We start from the raw sequence: 23,667 nt of genomic DNA on the forward strand, positions 1-23,667 counted from the left end.
TGGGATATTTTTAGTGATATGCGAAGTGCTGTTGCTGAGTATGTGTGTCTTGTCCTTGCGAGAAAATAAACGGAATAATTTTCATGCTCACATAGTTGCAGTTGGGATACATCTTCGGGCCCTGTCAAGAACATGGGCACGCTTTTTGGCAGCGTGCATGCACACAGATGTACGTCCCACAGGAAAACGCGTACAGAATTACTTAATGTATTAAGTTTCCTAAACGCGATGTACCACTGCCACGTCTTTCCATAACCTGCTCACTGGCCCTGCCTGCGCAACAGGTGGATGTGCCGGAGCCGCACGCGTGGCCATTCTCACGAGCCAAACTGCGGCGCAAGCTGGACCTGGAAGCTCACGTTATGGGTTTAAACATCCGCTTGCATCGGTACCGAACCGGCGTGATGTTCGAAAGGCACAACGAGCTGTAAGTTCATTATAAACCCTACTGATGCCCAGTGTGTCGCTGTCTTGTCATTGGCACCGTCGCGCGCTCGGTTTGAGGACTGCCGTTATCGCGCCTACAAGACAGCACGGGGGCGTAGGGTTCATACAGTGGAGTGAGAACCATCCATGCAGTCCAAACACGTGAGCTCTGGCGGCACTGCTGTCGTCTAGGGCGACGTGCGGTCTTGCGTGCTCGCCGCTTCCGCTGCGTTCGGCGACAGCTCAGGGGGGCAATTACCTCGCCATCAATGTGACGCTCTTTCGCGATTGACATAAGATGGGGTTCTCGTACCTTTGCGGCCGGTCTGTGGCGACCTGTGGCACAATGGACAACCACGCCACCTCTGCCGGTATCCGACATAATTGACTAACCTCACGTAGGTCATAGCGAGGGCCTGTGGAGGCCTGGGCCGAATGGGCTTGTTCTGGTTTCGCCGGCAGTCAGTGCCGATGAAGTCCGGTAACCTGCCCACCAGCATATGACTGGACCATATGGGATGGACCATAGGCCGGACATTGACGCTACTGTGCAGACTCGCAGCAACGAGTCATCTCATCAGCACGGCTGCATCTCACCGGAGACGAGCTCACAGCAGCGCCGGCGTGAACACAAACCGGCCTCCTCTCGCCCGCGCGGCGCAGCGCCGCCTACAGCGTGGTGGTCTGCTGCGTGGCGGTGATGCCCTCGCGCTCGAGCCGCTTCAGCACAGGCCGGAAGATCTCCGGCGAGAGCGGCAGCACCATGCCCCTGCCCTGGATCTCGCCGTCGATCACCAATCTGCGTGGCGATGGCGCACGGGTAGCCGACGGTCTTGGCCATGGCCGAGAAGCCCCGGGCTCGCCGTACGACACCAGGTTGATGCCACACGCCGCTCCCTGGCGCTTGTCGCCAAGAGATGTCGATCTCGTGGCGCCAGCACGACCAGGTCCCGCTCACCGGGGCCGTAGCGCAGCCGCTCGGCCAGCTGCTCGCTCAGTCGAGTGCAGCAGCGAGCCGCGCTTGCGCACGGGCGCTCGCTCAGCAGGCCCAGCTGCTCCATGGCCCGCACGCGCGCTCCTCGCCACCGGCGCGCTGCGCCAGCTGCAGGCGCAGGTTTCGTAGAAGATCTCGTCCGACTGGCCGAGCAGGTTGCAGATGAGCTCGTGCCAGGTGATGTTCGGGCCCGCCCGGGTGCACGGCCGGGTGACTCTCCTCACTGAGCAGGCCCCAGCTCCTGCAGGCCGAGCACCGCCTCCGAGTAGCCGCAGTAGCGCAGCTTGCCGCGCAGCAGCGTCTGTCGGAAGGAGCCAGGCATCAGACGCGTCAGTACACGTGGTGACGTAGCAGCGTCTGTCGGAAGGAGCCAGGCGTCAGACGCGTCAGTGGCCGTGGGAGACGCAGCAGCGTCTGTCGGAAGGAGCCAGGCGTCAGACCGTCTGCGCAAATTGAGCTGACTGAACATGGTGCTGGGTTGAGCCAAAGGAAGCTCTTCGTGTCGCCCCCGATGGTCCGGCAGCGTTCGCTTCACTTCGTGGGTGTGGGTCAAAGCAACTACAGTATCGCACCAGCGTCAGTCGGATCGAGATAACGGCAGTAGCCCCTGATCAACAGCACGCGGAAGAGACGGAGTAACGACAATAAAATGCGACTGACAGCACACGATGTAGGACGGAGTAGTCGTAGTCGCGCTCCAGGATATGTTGAACAGCGCACAACGAGCTGGAATAACTGCAGTAGCCCCGGTTCACCAAAGCACGCTTGAGACACAGCAACATGTGTCCAACAGAATGAAGCTGAACCGGGTAACCGCAGAAGCGTAGATGGGACTGCCAACAACGTTCCGACCGAAGATCCACCGCAATCAGATTCTATGCCACGGGGATATCACAAGAACACAATATTTACGAGCGGAGCGGCGAGGACCGCGTAACACTGTCGATCTCACCGCAGCCTCCTGGATGCCGTAGAGCTTGCCGTAGATGGTGGAGTCGCGGTTGGCGAACCCTTCCAGCGCGAAGCCGGGCAAGAAGTTCATGCGCTGTGACGACTTCAGCAGGCTGCCCGCTGGAATCTCGACCATTTTACCATTCAACAGGTAGCTGGCTCCCTGGAAAGGAATATTGCGCCTCTGTTACTGGCGCGTCGTGACCATGTACGCTACCGTACTATGCACGCGTGCGAAATTGTATCTTCCACATACATGTACCACATGATTGCAGTATTACTTAAACTATGCATGATGTGACTATGACTAGGCATGATTGCAGTATGACTTAAAAGATTATCACTGAAGCCAGAGCAATGCTCACACCTCGCAAGTATGCGTTCGTGCGGTCACAGGTTGATGCCGAAAAAAACATGAATACGATAACCTGAAAATGGACCAACTGAAAACAAAGACAATAACTAACATAGCATGACCTCATTGCCAGGTAAACACTGGCAAAATCAGACCTTTCTGCGTCAATTTACCTGAGTGGTGTTGCGCAGGACACCTGTTGGTGACCAGGAGAACTTGTACCTCAATGCGTTGTCGGAACCACTCCGGAGCGGGGAGGCCGCCGCAGTACGACACGAACGACCCAGAATTTTACCTGAAGGATTGCCCCAAGTTAGCACACAACATCAAGCTGAATTTGCTAGAGCTTAATTTGGAAGGGTTACTTTGAAGCCACTCAATACTGAATGAAAGCTTCGGAAAAGAACTGGAACAGAAACAAAAACCAGCATAATAGGGACTTGTGGCCGGGGCAACACATGCGAATCGGAAACTTTCTGCGGCATTTCACCTGAGTGGTGCTGCGGAAAACTTGCACCACGCCGAGCACACAAGCTTTTGGATCCAGATCTGCTCTGCCCGCATGGACCGACATATCCCTGAATTAAACCGCAGATACGCAGCCCAGTGCCTCGCGTATCTTCACATGTCCGTAGGCAATCAACAGCACACTACATAGGGATTCCACCCGTCAGAACGGCCCACGGTTATACGCCGCCACGTCTGCCAGCCATCCATCCACGTTTCGCTGCCACCTGTCCATCGTTCGCCACCGCCTGTCCACCCCGCTCCACCGCCCACCCACCGCCCGCCACTGCCTGTCCATCCCCTCCGCCGCCCGTAGAACCCTCCTACGCCGCCCACCACCGCCCGCCGCCGCCCGTCCACCCCCCTCCGCCGCCTACCCACCGCCCGCCGCCGCCCCGTCCACCCTCCTACGCCGCCCACCCACCGCCCGCCGCCGCCCGTCCACCCTCCTACGCCGCTCACCCACCACCCGCCGCCGCCCATCCACCCGGCTCCGCCGCCCACCCACCACTCGCCGGTGCCCGTCCACCCCCCTCCGCCGCCCACCCACCGCCCCGCCCACCGCCTGTCCACCCCGCTCCGCCGCCCACCCACCGCCCGCCACTGTCTGTCCATCCCCTTCGCCGCCCGTACACCCTCCTACGCCGCCCACCCACCGCCCCGCCGCCGCCCGTCCACCCCCCCCTCCGCCGCCTACCCACCGCCCGCCGCCGCCCGTCCACCCCTCCTACGCCGCCCACCCACCGCCCGCCGCCGCCCGTCCACCCTCCTACGGCCGCCCACCCACCGCCCGCCGCCGCCCGTGCACCCTCCTACGCCGCTCACCCACCACCCGCCGCCGCCCATCCACCCGGCTCCGCCGCCCACCCACCACTCGCCGGTGCCCGTCCACCCCCCCTCCGCCGCCCACCCACCGCCCGCCACCGCCTGTTCCACCCCCGCTCCGCCGCCCACCCGCCGCCCGCCACTGTCCTGTCCATCCCCTCCGCCGCCCGTACACCCTCCTACGCCGCCACCCACCGCCCGCCGCCGCCCGTCCACCCCCCTCCGCCGCCCACCCACCGCCCGCCGCGCCCGTCCACCCCCCTCCGCCGCCCACCACAGCCCGCCGCCGCCCGTCGACCCTCCTACGCCGCTCACCCACCACCCTGCCCTGCCGCTCACCCACCACTCGCCGCCGCCCGTCTACCCTCCTACGCCGCCCACCCACCACCCGCCGCCGCCTGTCCACCCTCCTCCGCCACCCACCCACCGCCCGCCGCCGCCCGTCTACCCTCCTACGCCGCCCACCCACCGCCCGCCGCCGCCCGTCCACCCTCCTACGCCGCTCACCCCACCACCCGCCGCCGTCCGTCCACCCTCCTACGCCGCCCGTCCATGCTCCTCCGCCGCCCACCCACCAACCGCCGCCGCCCGTCCACCCTGCTCCGCCGCTCACCCACCACTCGGCCGCCGCCCGTCTACCCTCCTACGCCGCCCACCCACCACCCCGCCGTCCACCCACCACCCGCCGCCGCCCGTCCACCCTCCTACGCCGCCCACCCACCGCCCCGCCGCCGCCCGTCGACCCACCGCCGCCGTGGTGGACCCTCGTCGAAGCAGTCCATGGCGAGGCAGTGGTCGATGCCCGGGTCCAGGCCGACCTCGTTCACCACGGTAATGTCGGCATCACGCGCCTGCCTCGTCCAGTGCGCGCATCTCGGGCGTGCAGTAGCTGGCCGTCACCATGTTGGTTTTGTGCTGAATGCAGGCACGCGCCACCAACGGTGTGCAGCACGTAAGGCAGCAGCGAGACGACGACGTCGGCGTCCTGAGGGTGAGGGGAACCGTCAGTGGGGTCAGGACGTCCGTGTCCTGGAGTGAGGGGAACCGTCAGTGGGGTCAGGACGTCCGTGTCCTGGGGGGAGGGGAACAGTCAGTGGGGTCAGGACCTCGGTGTCCTGGGGTGAGGGGAACCGTCAGTGGGGTCAGGACGTCCGTGTCCTGAGGGTGAGGGGAACCGCCCAGTGGGGTCAGGACGTCCGTGTCCTGGGGTGAGGGGAACCGTCAGTGGGGTCAGGACATCCGTGTCCTGGGGTGAGGTGAGACGTCAGTGGGGTCAGGACGCCCGTGTCCTGGGGGTGAGGGGAGACGTCAGTGGGGTCAGGACGTCCGTGTCCTGGGGTGAGGGGAGACGTCAGTGGGGTCAGGACGTCCGTGTCCAGGGTTGAGGGGAGACGTCAGTGGGGTCAGGACGTCCGTGTCCTGGGGTGAGGGGAGACGTCGGTGGGGTCAGGACATCCGTGTCCTGGTGTGAGGGGAGACGTCAGTGGGGTCAGGACGTCCGTGTCCTGGGGTGAGGGGAGCCGTCAGTGGGGTCAGGACGTCCGTGTCCTGGAGTGAGGGGAACCGTCAGTGGGGTCAGGACATCCGTGTCCTGGTGTGAGGGGAGACGTCGACGGGTCAGGACGTTGGTGTCCCGAGGCGAGAGAAGCCGTCGACCATGACCCAGGCGTCCATCTCCTGACCGGCGTGGTGAGGATGTCCGAGTGTCTTCTCAGCAGGCACCGAGACACCGTTATCCCTTGAACATGATCATGATGACGGCGCGATGTGATGCGGCCTCACGCCCCGGGGAGGGGGATCAGTGCATCCCACACCCCTTCCGTGCGATTGGACATCCTGTGTGGCTTCAGGAGAGGGAGCCAAGTCGACTAGACGGGTCAGATTCACGGACGCTCAGTACCGACCTCGACCAGTGTTGCCAGATGGTCGGGCCGCTCCGTCACGTCCAGGATGCCGCCCTCCACGTTGCCGTACTTGCTAGTGAGCGTATCCAGTTCGGTCTGCACGGCGGACGCTGCGAGACAGAGACAGCTGACCTACAGCTCGGGGCTATGGAACGCTGGCGCGTGAACAAGGTCGAGAGTTTGCTTAATCAACAATCTCTTTGTTGTTTCCGTCCTGAACTTCATTTGTACCCCAGCACCAGAAAAGCCGAGACCGAGAAAGTTCGTGAGAACACAACGCCGAAGTGGCATGATGACGTACATCGCATTAAATACAACTGGACAAATGATGACAAATGACGCATGGGGTGAGCCAGAATGCTCAAGGTTTGTATTAATACGACGCAGACAGCGTTCCTACGCATGGCGGAGCACTCTGGAAATCGCTTCTAGCCTCTTGTCATCTATCCCAAAGCAGTTCATTTAGTGAGAACATGCCTCCCAAGCAGTTCGCCTCATGCCATCATCCGGACCCATCCATCACCCCCGGCAGATAAATCGTCCAACATAAAGCAAGCAACGACGAACGTCTGGTTATAGACTCTTGTTCTCAGCATGGGCATGTTTTACTAGAAAATGCACCCAGGTTACCACGCACCCCAGCGACACAACTGCTCACTCGGCCGGTCAGCGGGAGGCTTGAGGCCACAGCTGAGGCGGGTTCTCACCGACGTGGATGTGCGTCTTGGGGTCACGAGACAGGTACTCCACCAGCGGCTCGGCCACGTAGCCGGAGCCCAGCACCAGCACCTTCTTCTCGGCCTGGGCGTGCGCCATGCAGGCCTTGTGTCGAGACCTGGCGCAGCGACAGCAGGCGCTCACGACAGTGGCGCAGGGCCGGCCGGGCCGACACTGGTGTGGGCCCGGCGTACCGCGCGCGCTCGGCGCAGGCCCGGCTGCGGCAACTACCGGGAGTGGGGCCGCAGCCAGACACCACTCGCAGCTGGGCGCACAGGCAGCTGCCATCATATGAAGCGGCTCACAGAGCGCTGGGGGATTGCAAATCCAACTGTGGTACTAGAAATGATACACATTGAGTGCTGAAACGCATATTTGACCATAGCAGCGTGCCACGCAGTTTGTTTACTTGACTGGATCGAGGATTTAAGCAGCGAGAACCAGGCCGCGGGTCGCCCACGTGCACGTGGTCCTACTGTCAAAGGCAGTGCAGTAACGCAAAGGGTAGCGACACGAGCGTAGCAAAAATTCAAAAACTGGATAGGTCAAAACTTTTGTTGATCAATTCTTACTAAGCATTATCGCCAACCTACTACTAAACATCCACTATAAGTGAGGGTTTATGGTCAACTCGGTCCCCGCTACTCCCATGTTTATGGGTACTGGGAGTGAGATGTAACCAATAGTTGCAGTGGGTATTACAAACACCTGTTGCATGGTTAAATTTCTGGGAATGCTGTCATCAAGCCTTTTGCCAGTTAGTTCAACGTATAATTTATAAAGTACCCGTACGTGGTTTAGGAGCATATCGATTGCAGGATATCATATCGAAAGTGGTGATATATTGTGCATCAGCGTGTAACGTAATATTCAAACATTAACATAACTATTGCACACAAGTAACTTTTACGCTGCAATGCAACAATTGCCGTCATTACGCTCATTAGAAGAAATGGGTCCGGCTGCGTCCGACATAGAAAGCGCAAGGAGGTGGTGCGAAATGAGGGACAAGAACAGCAGTGTTCTGTCTCGTATGAACAATATTCTGTGCTAGCTTCCTAGAGGGGAGGATGCGCACACAACTATCAACGAACAGGTCATGTCAATAACAAAAAGCAACATGAACAAGTACTACGCTACGCCAAACACCACCAAACCGGTTGGCCTTCACTCGCCTAGAGCCGATCACTGCGCTTGATCAAACACCACGTGCCAAAATGGTGGGAGCTCGTGTTCACGCTGGCAGGATGTTGAATACATCCCGCTGTGACTGATGGGTGCATGCTGAATGCCAGAGAGCAAGTCCGGTTCGCCATAGCCAAGACATTCACGACTGCATTCATCATTTTGCCTCCGTTACCGGTACATACTTACGCTGCAAGCGAACGATTGACCGAGTTGTCTGATCCCGGCCGAACTCGGAACCGGTTCCATTTCGAGATTTATTTGGTTCATGCGATCTGATTTATTTCACAGATGCATCTCAGTCAGACTTTGACCCGACAGCTACAGATACCGTTTGGCCGAGACTAAGAATTACTCAGCATCTTCTTCTAACCAGTACCTCGTCGTGGATTGAAAGTCAGTGATCTTACCCCAACAACTCAAGGCGCAAAAAACAAAACAACATAAGTGGGGATTGGGCTTTCCTTACATACATCCCGGATATCGCCAAAGCAGATCATTTCAGAAGTTACGTTAAATTGGTATCGTTCACTTTGACTTTCATAGGGTCTACCCGTGCCCATTCCAAAAGTTACCTGTTCCAATCTATATCTCTTATGCTGACGCCAGAAAATGTAAGGTTAGGTCACGGTTCAGGCTGGGTTTTGTTAGGTTAGGCCAGTTAGGCCACGCTGGGTTTTGTTGCGCCTCATCGCGATGCCTATCCCTGGACGATCTCGGTCCAATAAATTACATCCTACATCCAGCTTACATCCCTGCGATACCCTTCAACCCGTGCGATTCCGCAGCCTGTCAGAAGCTTATGTGCACCCGAGCTGCGGAATCTGGTGACCCGTGGCTCGAACTCGGACCCGGCCTCACGCGCTTTAACTCGGACCCATGTCTGCGGGAAGCTGCCAGCACGCTGACACGAACACACAGCATAGGCTGGTGGACCCCGGAGAGGCGCGGCTCGCGGGTGCGTTCAAGCTGCCAGGGCTTGGCGTGCCGACGACGCTACAGGCGTGCACACATACACACACGCCACAGTGTGTACACACAGTCAGCACACCGTGACGGGGCACACAGACGGACGAGCACGAGCTCTACCTGCTCTACGCACACGGTGGCATGTAGAGAGCACGCCGCGCGCGCATGCGACGACTAGCGACGAACCACAGAGGGCGTTTGACCAAGTATCGCGACAGCTAGAGTCTATGTCATCGACGGTCCCTCCCACAGAAGTGGGAGCCGGCTCTGTATTTGCTAGCGGCCCCGGAAGCCGGAAGGGTGTTTGCAGAGTAACAGGGCTGTAGAATGGTCAAACATGTGGTGACGATACTTGCTTTTTTTGTCCGCGGGTTGTTGTCAATTTTGAAAGGTTGCTAACCTTGGCATCAATTTGTGATGGCAACGCATTTATCACAGAGCAGGTTCGCTAACACAACATAGCCGTCTATGATCAGCTTTTGTATGCTGTCAAACACTGGCTTTACTTTTCCTTCTGGAAACGATACTTGAAAACGCCCGTGGATGTTCACTCAAACGTGCAGCGAGTACTCATAATGTCGAACTACAAAATTTACCGCGAAGGTACCACGTAAGATGAGTTTCTTACCCTCTGAAAATACAGAGAACACCCGTTACGGCATGGAACCAACAAGCTTTACCAGCTTTATCCAGCTTCAACCAGCTTCAACCAGCTTAACCCGGCATCGCGCTCCCACGAAACAGCGAACTGGCGTCGAACAGCAGCCTCTTACTGAAGGCTGAAAATCCCCAGCGCCGTGTTTGTTTGTATCCTTCTCCCATAGGAAACAGCCAGACACCAACTATAGAACCACAGGACAAACTTTGTTCTAGGACCTTTGTTCAACAAAGGCCTTGGTGTTTGCGACGGAATCGAGGGCCAGTCATGCAAACATTGAAAGCCAGTGCAATCGTGCTCGTGTTTAGCCGCATCTGACTCCGTGAGGACAGTAGCACGTACTCAGAAGTCAACTCAGACCTGAAAAGCATAGCAGGTCTTAGCATGAAAATGAAGAATATATGGGCAGCACGCGCCGACATCAGATCTCACGGTCGACGTTACTTTAGGATCTTGAAGGACCTCCTTTTATCACGTTCGGGCCAACCATGTGGAAACTATATAGCCCATATGTATTGCCCTCGAGAAATGGCCATCAACGAGGCATTGTAAAAGGAGCGTTTCAACCACTGCAAGAAATCGGACAAAAAATCCACAGGATTTCCAGGTTCTGCTTTGGTTTTTTCCGTCTCTCCTTCGACGTAAGATGAAATCGGCGGATTAAATCGAATGAGAAAACGCGGGTGGAGGAAAGTGGTGGCTACTACGACATGAATACCACAGGCCTCTCTGGCCAACACCGCAACCAAAACATGGCCCATGGCCACGCCACCACAGCCGGCAGCAAAGTGATGCCAGAGGAACAGAATCACACGGCCGTGGAGCTCGCCGTCCCAAAAGACACAGGTTACGCGAAGACAGAGAGACGCGACAGGAACACACGTTGCCACGACAGCGTCTCGAGAAAATAGGCCGCATGAAGAAGAGAGCGGACACCATCAGGGCTGGTATTAGCGCAAGATGGAAGATGTCCGCTTTACCAACAACAGTAAGACCGAAACGCACTCCTTTTGAGATGAGTAAGCTGACCTTTTCGCCACGTACCACAACACGTTTGTAATTTCCTCCAGCGCCCTCGCTATCAAACACTCACGTGAATCACGAAGTGATGGGGATGCACGTTCAGATAGCGCACAGTTTAATCGCTCGAAAACGGTGATCATTCCGAACACGTACAACTATTACATCGTAACTACGTGAATCCTCCAGTGCAGGTGCGAGGAACATTTGATGAACATAATATCAGTACTTTTGGCCTCACTCTCACCAGGTAACTTGGAGAAAAAAGAGAGGTGTATTGGTATGTCAGCTATACGACATCGTCAAAACACTTGAGCGATAAACTCAAAACTGCTCGCCGATCCTAATCCCTTTTTAACTTAAAAAAGCAAGCCACAGTTTAAAAGGTTTAAAAAGGCACACCGGGAATTATGCAGGGAGCGATTGTCAGACATCATTATGATGACAGATGAGCAGGTATGCATGATGCACGTTTCCTTGAATTCGTTTCCATGCTTTTATGAGAACAATATAAGATATTGTTTTACTTTCCTTGAATGTACTGCTCATGGATGTTTTGACAACGGCTTATCGACGAAAGATCAATACACATCTCTTTTTCGCCCAGATACGCAACAAGAAACAAACCCAATAGTACTGTTCTTATACATGTACAACAAACATACATGTAACAACATACATGGGAACATACATGGGAACAAACCATACATGTACCATGTACCACGCACCATACCCGTACACGTTTTTCGAGTGCATACTTCAACACTCACCAACCCCTCGGCTTTTCTCCAATGGCATCGACCACTCTCAATAAAGGGTATCGTGAAGTGAAGCGACAGTAATGTGCTCACCTGCTGCCTCTCCTCAGCTCGTCGATGTACTCGAAGTTGGGCGTCAGCCGACCATTGCTGGCAATCACAGCCTGCGAATCCACGCACATAGAGCTGAGCGTCTGATAGCGCATTTTGAGCGAAATGTAGTGCGTTTAGGGGAGCATTGCCAGCATTTCCCAGACGGGTCGCGTCTCACTTCAAACGACGGACGCGTTCCTCTTCAATCTCAGCAGCCAGGACGACCGGTCCTGCCCAACGCGAGCCGGCCGTGGCGCTGCTAACAACCGTACGCGCTGGCGCGGTCGCTGATGAATTTGAGTAGCTCTAGGCAGTAGAATCACCGCGGGTTATGTGCTCGGGTACGTTCTCACGGCTTTAGTCTGTGCGCTTCATTGTCAGGGTTCAGCGCCATGCGTAAGAGCCATTTTGAAAGAGTGAAGAGCGAGGGCAAAACGCTTACATTTTTCACCACCGGGTTGAAGGGCTGCTGCTCGAACGGCCTGTCCGCGTTCGACTGCATGATGTTGTACACGTAAGGGAACAGCAGGGTGCCGAAGAAGTCGGTGGCCTCCCGCGGCAGCTGAGTGGGCATGTTGTCTATGCTGCACACCAACACGCCAGGGCCGCGGAAACTGAAGACAAACAAACGCAGCGTGCCGTCAGCGGGCCCAGCAGCGCGCGGCGCAAACACATCTAGACGTAAACATTTTTAGATGTCCGTAATGTCTGGAGCCAGAGCTTCTTGTCCACTCCATTACACAACATCTGAACCGTGGTCATCACAGAGATGCGCCAGTACCAGCCAGAAGAGGTGCCTAGCTTAGCGTCACTGTGTCCCGCGCGACCCCTGCCAACACAACTGTGCGTTCTCTAGGTGCGGCAAGTCGTATCTGGAAATACCACCGCATCACTGCTAAAGCGGCAAACTTACCGCTGACACATCACAACTGCCCTTTCCCTCAAGTCGTACCTGGAAATACCACCGCATCACTGCTGAAGCGGTAAACTTACCGCTGGTGCATCACAACTGCCTTTCCGCTCAAGTCGTACCCGGAAGTACCACCACATTACCGCTGAAGCGGAAAACTTGCCGCTGGTGCATCACAATCGCCCTTCCCCTCAAGTCGTACCTGGAAATCTCCACCAGGCCGTCTGAGGTGGCCCTCTACACCTCCTCTGGCTCCGCTCAGCCCTCTTCACCGCCGCGGGGCCCACCTGTTGGCGTCCTTGTTCTGGTCGGCGTCGTACAGGCAGAACGGCGAGTCGATGGTGGTGCACTCGGTCATGAAGTCGATGGAGCCTCCGGGGTCGGCGCTGATGTCACACAGCGCCACCATGCGGTGCGGCAGCGGCGGCGAGCCTGTCCCCGGCACAGACCGTCACCAGTCAGTCAGGCAGACGGCCGAGTGTCACAACGGCCCGGCCCAGGCCGCACGGCAGGTGAGCCACCCGGCCGCGCTGTCATCCGGGCGTCACAACAGGCGCGCGACGCTCTAGAGCCAGCGGCCATGGCAGGGGGTGGTCTCGACGAAACGACCATCCAGCTGAACGACTTTTACGAGCGTCGACGTCCCGTGACGTCACAGAGGCCCAAACTGGCGAGCGACACTGGCCATGGAGCCAGGACGTGCGCCCCACGGGGCTGGAAGCTTGCAATCACTGGTCATATAGCCAGGACGTGCGCCCCACGGGGCTGGAAGCTTGCGATCACTGGTCATATAGCCAGGACGTGCACTCCACGGGCAGGACGTTTACGATCACTGGTCATGGAGCTAGGACGTGCACCCCACGGAGCTGGAAGCTTGCGATCACTGGTCATGGAGCCAGGACGTGCACCCCACGGGGCTGGAAGCTTGCAATCACTGTTCATGGAGCCGGGACGTGCACCCCACGGGGCAGGATGTTTGCGATCACTGGTCATATAGCCAGGACGTGCGCCCCTCGGGGCTGGAGGCTTGCGATCACTGGTCATATGGCCAGGACTTGCGCCCCACGGGGCTGGAAGCTTGCGATCACTGGTGATATAGCCAGGACGTGCGCCCCGCGGGCAGGAGGAAGTTTGTGATCAGCCCCCACCATTGGGCGACCCCGGCATGGTGCGGAATGGCACGCGCACGGTCACCGCCGAATGCACGCTGGTAAAAAACGGTCGCAAATTAGCAGTTCATCGGAACAGTGATGTGTTGCACCACCTTAACGTGCTCCCACCAGCTTTCAGCCTAGCTCCGTCCGGACTCACATTTGTGACGCAAATGTGAACAACAATCAAAAACAACAATACGGCTGGCGATGAAATGAAGATAGATCAAACCGGCAGTTCAACTGGTCAGAGCGGCTGCCGTCCGTTACACCCAACCACGACTGGGTGGGTTCGGCCGCTTTAGGCGCTAGTGATTTGCTTGCGACTGGAACAGCCTGCGGCCGGGGGCAGCGACCGCGCTGATGGTCCAATGACTGCAGAGGGCAGGACGGACTGTGCCGAGATTTGTGGCACGTTAAGCTCTCGCCGCAAAATTGTGCTGTTGACTCCGAATTTCACGATCGGTTGGAAGGGTCAGGCTTCACACCGTATGTGCTGTTCGGCTTTTCTCAGAAATCGTTTCTCTGACGTTTTGACGTTTCTCTCAGAAACCCATTCAATAAAACTGTTTGAACTTAATCCTTGAAATAAACTACCTCTCACATAGGTACGAGCTATCCTGAATCCGCACTTTCATTGCAAGCCTGCAAGGTTATAAAGCTACACTATATGCCACAACAAAGACCTTACACTCTCTGCAAGGAACCGGCTCAAATATATGTAGCCAAACTGTAAAATCACCCGCATGTGCGATACACAAATCACGAGGCATGAGGAAACAACACCTCCAGTAGCATGTCACACACTCCGCAGGGATGACAATTTTGGCCGGTGATGTGATGCTCGGCACCGAGCCGCCGGCTGCCTGTGGGTGCCTGCCAGTAGCCTGTGGGTCTGACCTGCTGTTTTGGCCGGTGATGCGATGCTCGGCACCGAGCCCACCCGGCTGCCCGTGGGTCTGACCTGCTGTCTTGGCCGGTGATGCGATGCTCGGCACCGAGCCGCCCGGCTGCCTGTGGGTCTGACCTGCTGTCTTGGCCGGTGATGCGATGCTCGGCATCGAGCCGCCTGGCTGCCTGTGGGTCTGATCTGCTGTCTTGGCCGGTGATGCGATGCTCGGCACCGAGCCGCCCGGCTGCCTGTGGGTGCCTGCCAGTAGCCTGTGGGTCTGACCTGCTGTTCTGGCCGGTGATGCGATGCTCGGCACCGAGCCGCCTGCGTGCCTGTGGGTCTGACCTGCTGTCTTGGCCGGTGATGCGATGCTCGGCACCGAGCCGCCTGGCTGTCTGTGGGTGCCTGCCAGTAGCCTGTGGGTCTGACCTGCTGTTCTGGCCGGTGATGCGATGCTCGGCACCGAGCCACCCGGCTGCCTGTGGGTCTGACCTGCTGTCTTGGCCGGTGATGCGATGCTCGGCACCGAGCCGCCCGGCTGCCTGTGGGTCTGACCTGCTGTCTTGGCCGGTGATGCGATGCTCGGCACCGAGCCGCCCGGCTGCCTGTGGGTCTCACCTGCTGTTTTGGGAATCCACGGCTGACTAACTGGCTGGAGCAGACGTTTGGCGTCGGGCAGTGTCAGGATCTTGGGCGAGTTCACCGCCCAGTAGATGCCGTTCACCAGGCACGACACATACGGTCCGATCTGAAGGCAGCCATGGTTCGTACGCGTTGGTATAACACGTCCATCGGTGTCAACCATGACACCAGGCGCGTGTGCAAGCCTCACGTGCGAGCTCAAAACGTCCTGCACCGGCGGTATATACTGGGTGTAGTGTATCACACTCCCAGCTCCAGAGGTCTACTACAGTGGGTGTAATGTATCACACTCACAGATCCAAAGATCTGCTACACTAGATGTAGGGTATCCCACTCCCAGCTCCAGAACTCTACTACACTCGGTGTAGTGTATGACACTCCCAGCTCCAGAGATCTATTACACGGGGGTCATGCATCACACTCACAGATCCAAAGATCTGCTACACTAGATGTAGTGTATCCCACTCCCAGCTCCAGAAATCTACTACACTGGGTGTGGTGTATGACACTCCCAGCTCTAGAGATCTATAGCACTGGGTGTAGTGTATCCCACTCACAGATCCAGAGATCTACTTGTGATTCATTTCGTTCGACCAGCGATGAACCAAGGTCATTTGATCCCACGTCCCGAGTTTATCATAAAATACCCTCCAATAAAATATAACTTTTATGCGTGTGGTAAAACTCAAAGGCAACTGACGAATGACCTTTTCTACAGCCCTTGATGGCCACAGCAATGGCAACAAGACCCGAGATGGTGCTGGGCACCGGTGTATGGTGCTGGGGACCAGTGTCGAGCTGGAAACCGGCTCCCACCTTAGTGGCGAAGGTCGAGATGGTGCTGGGCACCAGTGTCGAGCTGGGAACCGGCTCCCACCTTAGTGGCGAAGGTCGAGATGGTGCTGGGCACCGGTGTCGAGCTGGGAACCGGCTCCCACCTTAGTGGCGAAGGTCGAGATGGTGCTGGGCACCGGTGTCGAGCTGGGAACCGGCTCCCACCTTAGTGGCGAAGGTCGAGATGGTGCTGGGCACCGGTGCCGAGCTGGAGACCGGCTCCCACCTTAGTGGCGAAGGTCGAGATGGTGCTGGGCACCGGTGCCGAGCTGGGGACCGGCTCCCACCTTAGTGGCGAAGGTCGAGATGTAGCGCTCGGGGTGCTCCTCATACTCCTCGGCGTTGTAGCCGCCGCCGTCGCGCCTCTCCAGGTAGTCGGGCCGCGACACCTCGCAGCAGTACACCTTGTTTTGTGCTGCCGGACACGCCCGCCGTCACCATGGACACACGGATACACACACCAAGTACACCATGCTGAGCCGCCGGGTCACACGGATACACACACCAAGTACACCATGCTGAGCCGCCGGGTCACACGGATACACACACCAAGTACGCCATGCTGAGCCGCCGGGACACACGGATACACACACCAAGTACACCATGTTGAGCCGCCGGGTCACACGGATACACACACCAAGTACACCATGCTGAGCCGCCGGGTGCGACTCCCCATCAATCAGATTGGACCAATCTTGTTTCGGCTTTGGTGCTCCACTGCGATACTAGCTACACTTTTCTGTTCGAGGCAGTAAACTGCACGTGTAGGGACATCGCGTGCACAGCGGTCAGCACAGCGGTCACCACACGACACAGCGATCACTCCCAGCACCTACCGCCAGCTCCTGAGCGGCAGCGGTCGGCACAGCGTTCGCCACACGACACAACGATTATTCCCCGCAGCTGCCGCCAGTTCCTGAGTGGCAGCATTGCTGGAGCCATACAAATAGTCCTCTGCTTCGGTGATCAATGCGATGTGTTTTTAAAAAAGTGTTTTCGTTCTTACAACAAATATACAAAATGTCGCGAACGAGAACTCAAGAGGACGTTGCCGCCGCATTAAAAAAATATGCAGACATTTCGTCTGGGACACAGGGGAGCACTGCCATTGGGAAACGGCAAAAGTTCAGAAACATCTATGACTGACTCCTCTTCCTCCCAGATCACCTGCGCGGGCGATTATCCAGCGCAACCGGGCGGACCCCAGGCGGGCCCCATCACCCGCACCCGGGAGGACCCCAGGCGGAACCCTGCACCCGCACCCGGGCGGACCCCAGGCGGGACCCTGCACCCGCACCCGGGCGGACCCCAGGCGGGACCCTGCACCCGCACCCGGGCGGACCCCAGACGGGACCCTGCACCCGCACCCGGGCGGACCCCAGACGGGCCCCATCACCCGCACCCGGGAGGACCCCAGGCGGGACCCTGCACCCGCACCCGGGAGGACCCCAGGCGGGACCCTGCACCCGCACCCGGGCGGACCCCAGACGGGCCCCATCACCCGCACCCGGGAGGACCCCAGGCGGGTCACTGCACCCGCACCCGGGCGGACCCCAGGCGGGACCCTGCACCCGCACCCGAGCGGACCCCAGGCGGGTCACTGCACCGCAACCGGGTCGACCGGGCTCAAACCAGCGAGGCAACATGCCCGGCCAGGACCGACGTAAACATTGCCTGTCCGGTGCGTTCAGCACTGGTTCCTTAGCCCACCACCAGGACCACAGGACCACAGGACCACAGAATCACAGAACCACAGTACCACGGGGTCACAGGGCCACAGGGCCACAGTACCACGGGGCCACAGGGCCACAGTACCACGGGGCCACAAGACCACACGGCCACAAGTCCACAGGACCACAGGACCACAGGACCACAGGACCACAGGACCACAGGACCACAGGACCACAGGACCACTGCAGTCTATTCACCCTCACCACTGGTCGCGACAGCTGGCGCTGACCGACCCCTGACGTCCCCCCCCCCCCCCCGCCTCCTCCTGCCACGACACTGACCTCCGTGCTCGGCCACCTTCTGCAGCATGTCGGGCGGCACGTACTCGTGCGGCAGCTCCTGGATAATCTCCTGGGCGCCCTGCGACACGTTGCCCGAGCCGGTGAAGACGAACGTGAGGGCGCCGAGCGAGCGCGGCATCATGCCCAGCGAGATCTCGTATCCGGCGTCGCGCACCGCCTGGCGCGCCATCTCCGAGTTGCGGTAATTGTGCGCCGGTCCGATGTGCTGCGGAGGAGGCGCCACCGGCGCGGGTTACACGCGGAACACGGTACGGACGGGGCGGGACTGCAGCGAGGGGCGGCCCCGAACGGGTCAGACCAGACAACCAACTGCAAAATGCTTCGGCTTAGCCAGAACTTGACCTCGATCGTCATATTATGTACAGTATGTGCTACATAATGTGCACCCCGCATGATGCGTCACCGGAAAAAAGGTTGTTGAGAGCCCAGGGATGCACATTTTGATCGTGGAATATTACACGCCATATGTTACGTATTTCGTTTGGACCAATATTATCCCGCCGCAGCCGACGTCCAGATTGCATCGAAATGTAAAACTAAGTAATGTCAGGCTACAGCCGTGACTAGCTCACCGCATCAGGAAATCTGACGGACTAGAGCCGCGCACCTCAATCCCGGCCGGCTCTCCCTCGCTTACCATGAATGGCGTGTGATGTCCCAGCGCCAGCAGACGAAGTCCCATGCCATGCATGATATTGATCATGCCGGCGACGCCCGCGTACTTTCCGAAGGCCACCACGCGCTGTCCGCGTTCGTCACACATCCTCTCATAGTCCAGCAGGCGGATGTTCTGAAGCGAAGCGGGTGGGACGGGCATCACAGGTTGTAAGCCGTGAGAACTTTCCGAAAGCCACCGCGCACTGTCCGCGTTCGTCGCACATCCTCCCATAGTCCAGCAGGCGGATGTTCTGAAGCGAAGCGGGTGGGACGGGCATCACAGGTTGTAAGCCGTGAGAACTTTCCGAAAGCCACCGCACACTGTCCGCGTTCGTCGCACATCCTCCCATAGTCCAGCAGGCGGATGTTCTGAAGCGAAGCGGGTGGGACGGGCATCACAGGTTGTAAGCCGTGAGAACTTTCCGAAAGCCACCGCGCACTGTCCGCGTTCGTCGCACATCCTCTCATAGTCCAGCAGGCGGATGTTCTGAAGCGAAGCGGGTGGGACGGGCATCACAGGTTGTAAGCCGTGAGAACTTTCCGAAAGCCACCGCGCACTGTCCGCGTTCGTCGCACATCCTCTCATAGTCCAGCGGGCGGATGTTCTGAAGCATAGCGGGTGGGACGGGCATCACAGGTTGTAAGCCGTGAGAACTTTCCGAAAGCCACCGCGCACTGTCCGCGTTCGTCGCACATCCTCCCATAGTCCAGCGGGCGGATGTTCTGAAGCGAAGCGGGTTGGGAGGGCATCACAGGTTGCAAGCTGTAACAGCGTTCAAACTGTGCAGTTGTCAATATCATGAGGGGTAAATTAGGACTGTAAGTACGCTATCTCTGCACAACACCCACAACGCATGATCAAGTTCCGAAACACGGGGCCTGGAGACCGAGAGCGTCCAATTAGATGCGAAGTTCTACACACGCACACAAGGGTCCAGTACAAGTCAATGTTTGTCAGGGACATGCTGAACGACGCCTATGATAATATAGTGGAGATCTGTAGTACTTCTTATGGCAATCGTCCGCCCGTTTATGCGTTTAGCATCCTCGCTGCATAGTAGTTTAATGCTGGTGACTGTAACCTCCGTCACATACTGGGATCGCACATTATCTCAGTGTAAACGGACAGTGCAGCCTGTCGCGGTGACGTGCGAACGACTACCGCCCGTCTCTCCGCCCCGCCCATCACGCGGCTTCTCCACCGACGTAAGAGTCATTCACGTGCATTTCATGCAGGTGGCCACCAGGAACGAGAGTGCCAGACGCCGTCCTGCAGTGTCTGCCGCACAAGTTGGTGACATTGGCGTCTGGCGATCAATGCCCCCATAATCAATGGTGTGGCCTGGACCGCTCCACAAGCACTTCCTCGTACGTTACTGGCGACTGGCAGCACGCACTACGCAGTGCGTACGCACCGCCGCCACAGCCCTGACCGGGCTGCGCACGCCCGCTGGCCCCCGTCCAGCCCAGACCACCCTCATCACGTGACCGCCGCCCCAGAGTGCATTACTCCGAACCGGCCGGCGGCGCAGATGGGGCCGAGGCGCGTGGTACGGCCTGGGGGGCGTGTGGCGCGCGCGGCGGCCGCCAGCTGGCCGCCCGTCGGGCCACTCTGGGTCAGGGTCACGACGGCATGCCGCTGCCAGATCTGCGCAGACTAAATGTGATATTTTTTTTCTGTACCGTTGCCCAGGGACAGGTAACCAGTAGTGTTTTTCCCCCTATCCCAGCGACGCAATGAACCATACGTTAACACCAGAAAACATAAAATCAAGTCGTGGCACTCACACCTAGGAAGAAGAAACAAACATAAAGAAGCAGGCGAGGAGGTGGTGCAGACCCGGCAGAAATTGTGTTACGCAATAAGCATGGACAAATCATACATGAGAAGGCTTAACGGAGTCATTACCAAAGTCAGCTAATGACAGCCCGCTAGAACCGCCCAATAAGCTACTATCACTTATTCGCAGTGTTAGTAAAAGTTGTACAGACACACAAGTCAAGGGGCCAATAACTGGTCATTTTTGTGCTGGGTTTTGAGTTGGCTGTACAGGGAGTCCACCCAGCTAAGCGGAGCTAGTTGCTGGGAGATTGCTCGAGGACGTGAACCACAAGCTGAAAGTTGACGACTGTTCGGTCGAAATGAGCTCCGATTCAATTTTTTTACAGGCGTCTTTTGATGGATGATAGGTTCAGAATGAGCTATCGGAAAGACGAAGCGTGGGGGAGAGCACGGAGGGTTGCATTAGTTTTAACTCTGAGCTCCTTCCTGCTACAACTACTGATGATAGGACCAAAACTCTGATACACGCAGACAGCGATAACTTTCAGCTTCATATCTAGCAGTAAAGTTTTGGAGAGCACGTCTTCGTCTTTTTAGATGACTTTTGAATGAGCCCCTATCAAATGATACCTGCCATACCCCAGGCTAAATTTTATCACACAGTGGGGAAGCTATGCTCGCGTTTTTACCCATCCCGTGACTTGCATTGCAAACAAGCTGAATACGTTTAGACATGTGGACCAAATGCGTTCGCCCGTCCTACGTCGCAATTCGTCGTGATTGCAACAGGATCAATTTTTGCCCTTTTAATCAGTCAGTCCTGGGTAGTGTAAACATCGACTTGCTGCCTAGATGCCAACAAGTCATAACAATCATAACAGTCAAGCAATGACCGCGTACTGGTACGTAATAACGATCTAAATGTCCAGTGCAAAGTTGATACAACATTTACCACCGGACATCTTGAAAGAAAGTTCGCGCCACCCTAAAATGTTAAATGCTAAAAAGTAAACAGATTCGAATGCCGTTTAGTGTGTAAGACACGTGCACATTCCCAACACTCAGTTTGCCATTCAGAAGGGTCTTTTTAAGCCGTTAGCATTAAAACGCATTTGCACCGGTCATTATCTTTTTCAACAATACACAAGAAACAGATCTGTCGTGCTCACCCCAAGCCGCGTGCACGCATGCGGCCGGAAATACGCCAGCAAAAGACGTACGCTAGGCAAAGGGAGCCGCTGAGCATCGGCTGAGTGCCTCAAGACTGATATCCGTGCCACCATCTTTTGGCAAAGTGAGTCTGGTGCCGGGCAGGACCGCGCTAGGTGAACATTTTCTTTGTTGGGGACCACCTTGTGTAGTGTCAGACTCGCTGCTGGGCTATTGGCCCACAATGCCACGCGCACTGCCCAGAGATCCATCCACACCCATGAAAACCATAGGAGAACCAACACGCTCTCGCGCAGACCCGGCCATAAGACATCCACCACACCGTGGGCCGCTCTGTCGCCCGCAGGTCAGCGCACCAGGACCCCCCCCCCAAGTGTTCGCCACAGTCTGAGAGGGTCATTTTATATATTTTCGGAGGAGAGAGCCGTCCCCAATGCTGGATTTAGTCCCCCGCCCTTTTATCCTCTTCTGAAGTCCCCTATGCGTATGCACAAAACAAAGAATACTGAGCCCAAAAGGACAAAATGTACCGGAACCGTTCCTACACGAGACACCGAAGCACGCCACTGTCAATATCATATGAATTGTGAACCAAACAGCATCCTGCAGGCAAACAGGTCATGTTTTTATCACTTCAGTTCCCTCATATGTTATGCCAGCCTGCAAATATAGCCAGGTTTATTTGCAAGATAGCACGGGTGGATCGTGGCCAAAATATGATCTGCAATCATATGAGACAGCTTTAAAATACACGGTGGCCCGGATCAAATTCAGCCGACATTTTCCTGAACAGAGCCCGGTGTATTTGTCGTGCAGTCATGACTGTGGTGAAATTCGATTGCCAACTCAATGGAAAAACACGATCGGCAGCAGGGGCAGTCATCGGAGATCCTACATCCTTAAATCGTGATAACAAGCGATGTTCTAGATGGGCCCCCTGGCGGCCCAGGATTTGCGGCAGCTAAATTTGCTGCGGGTAGCCGATTGTCCGTTCGACCCGGTCAACGGTGACGCGTCCCATCTCAAGTCTAAATACAGCCTTGAGCGTTTGAAGGTTTGCTGGCTTGTTCTCTTGGACGTTGTTCTTCAGGCTACCGACATCGTGAAGTCAGGGGGCAACAGGTCGGGCGAGTGAGACGCCACAGCACGAGTCTTAAGCTGACGTGCACTGCAGGGCAATGTCCCTCCAACCGACTGAATGAAGCCTGGGCCGTGCGCCGATCCACCCGGTGCTGCTGGAGTCACTCCGCGTCCCGACCGCCCCCGTGATAGGGCCGCGGCAGGGCCACCCAGAAGGGCATCAGAGCGGTAGTGATGTAGCGCTCTAATTAGGACAAGCATCTTCTGAAGAGTCATGGGTTGACAACGTGGGATGAGCGACGACTGGGAATGTTTTGAGCCTGCTTTGCGATAGAGTGGTCACTCGAATGACAATGCCGCCTTCATTGCGCGAGATGTATACCTGCGACGGCTGCGTAAAACGTGGGTTAACTTTTATCCGCGTAGCGCAATATAAACGATGGTTTTACACAGACACAGTCACTTCATTGTATCTTTCTTTAAATTATTCACAGATCTGATATCGTTATATGGCTAAAACGAGAGCTGCCGAGATATTCGAGAGACCTCACTCGGTGTATCGGTATTTTAGAACGTTCACGTTCACACAATATGGGATCAAAAGGCACAGACACCACTCTCAATGCATTTGTGGTATATGGACCGATTTCTTAGCAGTCATGGGACAGGCTGAATTGTAATGCCTAACGATGCAATAAAGTTTCATTAAGTTATTTTTTTTTTTTACTACGCTACGAGCCTACTTATTGAGCGGATTTCCGGCATAAGCGCCCACGCTAGGCAACTGTGGTTGCGTTAGCCCTGACTTCACCATCCGATAGCAAAATTCCGGATCAACGGCAGAAGTTTGCAGCGAAAGCTTATCGCACCCCAGCACGGTCCGCCTGCCCTCTGACGTCACCTGACCGTTAGCGCGGCCGCTGCCAACCGCCGCAGGCTATCCTAGTCACGAGCGGACAGGGAACGCCTGAAGCGACTCGAACCCGCCCCGCCACTGGGGATGAACCGGAAAACCAGCGCTCTTACCATCTGAACTATTGGACGGGTTTAAGTTTTTTTCGGGACGCGATGGTTTCAAGTGCGGTTTGGCGATACATCTACTGCCTGGTTGTAACACAAAAAGGATGTTGATAACTGGAAGCAACGCATTTTG

The 23,667-nt window shown here is 57.0% G+C and overlaps 1 pseudogene; it reads right to left on the reverse strand.

Moving 5' to 3' along the window:
• Positions 1-1,090: 1,090 nt before the first annotated feature.
• The window catches only part of LOC119090304 (alpha-aminoadipic semialdehyde synthase, mitochondrial-like), a 39,952-nt pseudogene continuing 17,375 nt past the window's right edge, over positions 1,091-23,667 (reverse strand).

The sequence above is a fragment of the Pollicipes pollicipes genome, unplaced genomic scaffold (assembly GCF_011947565.3).
Source record: "Pollicipes pollicipes isolate AB1234 unplaced genomic scaffold, Ppol_2.1 Scaffold_3087;HRSCAF=3621_pilon_pilon_pilon, whole genome shotgun sequence".
NCBI lineage: Eukaryota > Metazoa > Arthropoda > Thecostraca > Pollicipedomorpha > Pollicipedidae > Pollicipes > Pollicipes pollicipes.